This window comes from Cucurbita pepo, chromosome 11 (assembly GCF_057944985.1).
Source record: "Cucurbita pepo subsp. pepo isolate OVF chromosome 11, ASM5794498v1, whole genome shotgun sequence".
Classification (NCBI taxonomy): domain Eukaryota; kingdom Viridiplantae; phylum Streptophyta; class Magnoliopsida; order Cucurbitales; family Cucurbitaceae; genus Cucurbita; species Cucurbita pepo.
In genome coordinates, this window is record NC_141808.1 from 5,418,553 (window position 1) to 5,426,037 (window position 7,485).

Sequence of the window (7,485 nt, forward strand, 5' to 3'; positions counted from 1 at the left end):
TGGTAAATATCCTTCCACCTTACTAAGTTTTAATCCCAAGAAATGTCCAGCAGTCTCTATTAAAGCTAATTGTGTCTTGTAATCTATTCTCTATTGATCTTAATAAAGGGTGTACACATCACAACATAAAAAGCATAGATCATCATCATCACATCATCATCATATAATGCCATTATAATATCATACATCATCGTTGTCATGATTATAATTTAGCCAACACATCACAATATATAAAGCATACATCATCGTCAACATGTCATCGTCATCACATCACTATCATATAACGTCATTCTAATATTATACATCACAACACATCACAACATACAAATCATAAATGACACGTGCAAGGGCTACTAGGTACGTGTTGTCATACATAAGGCGAATATGGAGTCACGGGTTATATCTTCCTGTATAAAACCCTAGTTTTTACTTTGTTTGCTTTCTCTTCCGCGCCATCTCCGTAATTTGTCTCCCAAATGCCTCATTCTCATCCTCCCAATTCTTTCTTCTTCATGCTCCTCCATCTCCCTCTCTACCTACTAAGGTTCATTGGCCAGTAAAGTTACGATACCATTCGGTAGTAGTCACTCGTGTGCATCATGGTGTTCTCTCACTTGTTAGGCGTCTCTTCCATGACATTATCTACACTATACGGTGCATAAGTCTCGACGAGGTGATTTTCGGCGTTGTGCTCGTCATGAGGTAACTCAACCGTCTTTTCTTCTTCTCCCTCATTTTTCCTTTGTATCATGTTATTTTTCTTTGCAGGTGGATTCTGTGGGGTGCAACTGAAGGTCGTTGGCGTATTCTTGGCATCGAGGGAAACGTGTAAGGTGAGGGTGACTCACTGGAATTCTTGCCCCCTTTTCTCGGTGACCTCATTTTTTTTCCTGATCCTTACACTTCTATTTATGTAGAGTGCTTCCTCTTCACCCTTTAACGTGATGTTTCCCATTTGCTTAGCCATGACTTCTTTGCTGGCTAACAAATTTTCAAACTCTAGTAGTTATGGTGGCAGGTCATCCTTGTACCACAATTACAAAACTTCTATATTTTGGTTACAATCCATGGATAATGAGCCTCTTCATTCGAGCTTCTCCAATGACTGACTGCGAATTTAGTTCAGTAATCTCTCGACAGATCGACTTGACCTTATGGAAGTACTGAGCAATCATCATGTCACATTATGAGATTGATAACAACTTGTTCACCAGTAGTTGTAACCTCATATCGTTCACTGGAATCGTTCTTTCTTGAGAACAACCTCAAGAACGTGTCTCATGCTTCTTCCGGTGTCTTATCATCGCGAATATGCTCTAACATCTCTTCTTCGATTGTGGTTTTCAAGACAAATATTACTTTGCCTGCTTTGATTCTCCATTTGCGCAAGGCGCCATTAGGACCCTCTTATGGCAACATAGTTTCACTCCCACCAACAACCTCCCAAAGGTTTTGTTCTTGTAAATAAGACATTAGGTTGTTGCATTGTTTTTGTTGAGTTTCTTAATTCCTCCAACGATTTGAAAATCACCCATCGCAGTCACGAACTACTCACGACAGATAGATACTCACTCACGAATAATCTCAAGAAATTGTTTCTGATGGGGAAGATCAGACAGAGCTTTAAACACAGAGCATAATACGAATTTCAAGGGATCATACAACTTACACTAACTTTGCTTTGATACCAGATTGTTGAACACAACTCTTTGTGAGAAACATTAGTACTCCTAAAATCCACCACCTAATCTTCTTGGAAAACAAAGAAGTATGTAAGAGCCTTAGTATGTGTATATATATATATATATATATAAAGAAGATATTCCACCGACCCTTAAACTCAAAATAATAATAATAATAATAATTATAATAATTCCACAAGTACGACCAACCTATATTTGGACGAGAATGTCGAGTCGTCCAACAAAGCCTAAGAGGAGGTGAAAGACTTGCCCAAGATTCTTTGCTTGGGAGCACCTTCATTGGTCATCAATACAATTTGTCCTTGATAAAAACCAATTTTGTTCCTTGAACAATCGAGTCGAACCATTTTCTTTAATAAGTCAAAGGTCTCTGTAAACATATTAAATGGCTTTTGTCTCAGGTAGTCATAATCCCTGTCCCTTTAGTGTTTTGAACATCACTTGAATCTTAAAGTCACAGTCATGTCTCGCCCCTTAGTATAACGACTTTCTTTCAAATTTCAACAGTTCTAGGTTCAAGTGCCTAGACACCTGTAATTATGAGTTTACGATGTAAATGGAACAATAAATTGTAATCGTGCCTCTTCTTTCTTTGCCTATACCTCACCATTGTTAGGTTTTGACATAACTAAGCCAGAAACCTGATACTAAACTTAATACTAAACTTGGCTTTTATAACTAAACAAATCCGGTAAACAAATCTTGAAAAATATTTAAAATACATACCTAAAAATATTCTAAACCTAATCAAATTCTTCTAACCATCCCAACTTATTCTTCCTTTTCAAGAATTAGTTCAAGTCAGAAAATCTCTCCACACCAAATTCTTCATGCAACCTCCGAAATGCTTCTAATTTTAGAGGCTCTGTCAACAAATCAACAAGTTGATTTCCAGTACCACAACATAATAAATTAACAGTTTCTTCTTTTGTAAGATCTCTAAGAAAATGAAATCTTACTCTTATGTGTTTGGAACGTCCATGTAGAATTGGATTTTTGGATAGCTTAATAGTTGAAGTATTATCACACATTAGCTTTGTTCCTTCTATTTGAGAATGACCAATCTCTATGAGTATCCTCCTCATCCAAACAACTTGACATGCACAAGCACTAATAGCAATAAACTCAGCTTCTGTGGTTGATAAGGTGACTATATGCTACTTACGAGAAGAACAAGCTACTGCTGCTCCACTCATCATAAATAGCCTGAAGTAGTCTTGCTATCTTTTATGTCTCCAGCATAGTCACTATCGGTATATCCAATTAAATCACTAACTCCTCCCTTTCTATAAAATACACCATAATGTACCGTACCTTTCAAGTACCTTAAAACCTTTTTAGTTGTTGCAAAATGTTGTTGTGTTGGACATGCCATAAAACGACTAATCAAACTTACAACAAATATGAGATCAGGATGAGTAGCTGTGATATACATCAGACTTCCTACTATTTGTTTATACAAAGTTACATTTACTTTTCCACCATTTTCATCTTTGCCAATTTTCTGTCGTGGAACAATGGGATTACAAACAGAATTGTAATTCTATATGTCAAGCCGATTTAAAACTTCAGCATACTTTCTTTGACATATAAAAATACTATCTAAACTTTGTATTACCTCTATTCCAAGAAAAAATCTCATCTGACCTAAGTTAGTCATATCAAACTCTTTCCTCATGGAAGGTTTAAACTTCTCTAATAATTCTTCATCGTCTCCCGTAAATAAAAGATCATCAACATAAATGCTTACAATAAGAATTTTGTTGGAGTTTTTGACTTGGTCTGCAATGTTACAGCTAATTAATAGGTAGTAGTTTTTCTATTTGTTTTCAAAGAGCTAATTTGTAGGAGTTGATTTGTTTTTTTTTAATTCTGTTTGCTTGTTATTCTATTTTGTAAGGCTGTTAAGGATATTTAGTAATAAATTATATTTTACCATATATATCATATTTGATATTTTATTATAAGACAAATATCCTTCCTTACTATATTGTATTTCTTCTTATTCCACCACACCTAAATGGTCTGTCAAAGTTCCCTATTTATAATCAAATAAACTACAAGAATATGGAAATAGTAATAAATGGAAAGAAAACTTACTCAAAGGCTTTATAAAAGCCATAGTTATCCTTCAATAAACAATCAATCAGTTTCCTTTATTTTGGTATCAGAGCGGACCTGAAGAAGAAATACACAAATTGAGTGTTTGAGAGGAAAAACTTTGAACAAATGGTGGCAAGTGATTCTGGAAGCTTTGCTACACCATGCGTTCCTAAATTCGATGGAGACTACGAGCATTGGAGTTTGGTCATGGAAAATCTTTTGCGTTCCAAGGAATATCGGAGTGCTATTCAATCTGGTTTCGAGGAACCAAAAGGAAACGAAGCACTAAGCGCAGCCCAGCAAAAGGAAATCGATGAAGCAAGTTCAAAGATCTCAAAGTAAAGAATTATCTCTTTCAATCCATTAATAAGAGTATTCTGAAAACTATCATTCAAAAGGATATTGCCAAGCAATTGTGGGATTCAATGAAACTCAAGTATCAAGGAATTGCTAGAGTGAAGTGAGCCCAACTACAACGACTTCGCAGAACATTCGGAACTTTAGAGATGGAAGTAGGAGGTGTTTCTGAGTATTTTACAAGAGTTATGTCTATTGCTAATGACATGAGGAATTGCGGAGAAGATATGTCAGATGTCAAAATTGTTGAGAAAATACTTCGAAGTCTCACCGATAAATTCAACTTCGTAGTATGCTCAATTGAAGAATTCAAGGACATTGACCAATTAACAGTCGATGAATTACAAACATCTTTGCTTGTACATGAATAAAAGGTGATTGATAAGAGAAGTGAGAGTAGGTTCTGCAGGTGGAGAATGTACCAAGGTATGCACAAGGAAGAGGCAGAGGGACATTTCAGAGAGGAAGAGGTTACTCTAGAGAACGGGAAAGAGGTAGGTCTTTTGTGAATCGGTTGGCCATCAACTATTTTCGATGTGGAAAACAAGAACATTACCAATTTGAATGTCTGGGCTTAGAAAATGAAGCTGTCAATTATGCTGAATTTGACGAGGAGGAAGAACTGTTATTGATGGCGTACACAAAAAAAAGTAAAGTTGAAAGAGAAGACATTTGGTTTCTCGATTTCGGGTGCTCGAATCATATGACAGGAGACCATGGTTCGTTGAGCTTGACAAAAGTTTCAAACACACTGTCAGGTTGGGAAATAGCTTAAAATTGGCAGTTGAAGGAAGAGGCAGTGTCAGATTCGAAGTTGGAGGTATCACACAAACCATGACAAATGTCTACAATGTCCCAAATCTCACCAACAATTTCCTAAGCACAGGGCAACTACAGGAGAAGCGCTTGGTGATCTGAATTAAAGAAGGAACCTGCAGAATCTATCATCACCAAAGGGGCCAGATAATGAACACACAAATGACGGCGGATCACATGTTTTCAGTTCATGCAAAGATGAAGCCATTGGTTGACAAATGTTTGAAAATAGAAGATGAAGACTTGGAGGCTCTGTGGCACAAGAGGAATGGGCATTTGAATAGTAAATCTATTCAAATCATGCCAAAAAAACAAAGGGTGGAAGAATAGTAAATCTATTCAAATCATGCCAAAAAAACAAAGGGTGGAAGATTATCCAAATTAAAGGAAGTTGTCAAGTTCGCACAGTTTGCAATATTGGAAAGCAACAACGGCAAAAATTTCCAAAGAAAAACAAATGGAGAGCATCAAACAAACTGGAATTGATTCATGGAGATCTGTGTGGACCCATCACTCTAACCTCTCACAGTGGTTTAAGGTACTTACTGGTACTTGTAGATGATTTTTCTCACAAGACATGAATTTATTTTCTTGCAGATAAATCAGAGGCTTTTGAGACATTCAAAAACTTCTTGTTGAAAATGAAGCAAAAACAGCAATACGTGGACTCAGAACTGACCGGAGAGGAGAATTTATGTCAAATGAATTCAACAAGTTCTGCAAAGATAACGGGATCAAGCGACAACTAACAGCTGCTTACACTCCCCAGCAAAACAGAGTTGCAGAAAGAAGGAACTGGACCATCATGAACATGGTATGGTGTCTTTTATCTGAGAAAGAGATGCCGAAGAAGTTGTGGCCGGAAGGAGCTAGATGAATAGCTCATGTTCTGAATCGCAGTTACATAAAAGCAATCGAGGACATGGTTCCTGAGGAGAAGTGGTCGGGCATAAAAGCAAATGTGGAATGCTTCTGAGTATTTGGTTCAATTGCACATGTCCATATTCCCGAACAGAAGATGTTAGATAAAACCTGAGTTTTTCCTTATTTAGATTCACACGATTACATTAATTCTCCGTCTGACCATTTGACAAACACGCGAATAGATTAGCGAATTCTTAGACGGCAATTTTCTAAGAAGTGGCACAGATTCAGTTGGCCACTCTCCAGCCATTTTTAGGATAGGTTATATTTAAATAGGAAATCTCTTCAGAAGATTTCACAACCTGTTTCAAGCGCAGTCAAAATTTCAACAACCTGTTTCAAGCGCAGTCAAAATTTCAACAACCTGTTTCAAGCGCAGTCAAAATTTCACCTTCTCTCTCTTTGTTATTTTTACTCATTTTACTTTTTCTTCCAACAACCTCTTGTCGAAGATTTCCTCTCACCGACAAAAAGGGATTTCCCTGGCTGATTATCGAAATCCAACAGAAGAGCACCAAACTTGATGATCGAAGTCTCAAATGCGTCTTACTTGGAGTTAGTGGTGAATCTAAGGCCTATCGCCTATATGATCCAGCAACAAAGAAGATAATTGTGAGCAGGGATGTCATATTTAAAGAAGGTGTAAAATGGAACTGGAATTCAAGTACAAAAAATGCAGAGCAGGATGTGTTGGCTTGGAGAGATGATGATAATATTGCTGCAGAAGAATCGAAAGGAGGAGAGACTGATGGAGAAGGAGATTCAAATGAAGAAGCAAATGACAGGTTAGAAGAAATCCAAGAAATGGATGAATCTTCCCCAGAGTTGCCACAACAAAAAGACAAAGAAGAGAGCCAGTTGGGATGCGCAATTATGAAACAAGTGAACACCTATTTGAAGAAGAAGAAATCGAGGAGGGGTTTGTTTTTCACATCTTCAATGATGATCCTGTGAACTTTGAAGAAGCAGTAAAGGAAAAGAAGTGGCAGGAGGCTATTAAGCTTGAAATTCAAGCTATTGAAAGAAATCAGACATGAAAGCTTGTGACATTGCCGCATTAAGCAAAGAAAATCGGTGTCAAGTGGGTCTTTAAGAAGAAATTGAATGAAGAAGGCAAAGTAGACAAATGTAAAGCGAGACTCGTCACTAAGGGATACTCGCAGAAGGCTGGAGTAGATTAAAATGAAGTTGCACCAGTAGCTCGATGGGATACAATTAGAATTCTGGTGGCAGTAGTAGCTCAACGTGGATGGTGTATCAACTTGACGTCAAAATTGCTTTTCTACATGGTGAATTAAACGAGGAGGTATATGTTGAACAACCTGAAGGTTTTGTCAAAAAGGGAGAAGAGAACAAGGTTTATCGAATGAGGAAAGCTCTCCACGGCCTGAAACAAGCACCGAGGGCTTGGTTTAGCGAAATCGAGAGCTATTTCTCAAGGAAGGATTTGAGAAAAGTAATTATGATCACATCTTGTTCTTGAAGAGAATTGGAAGAAAATTGTTGTTTGCCTGTACGTTGATGATTTGATTTACACCAGAGATGATGAGAATATGTGCAAATGTATCAAGTTATCAATGCA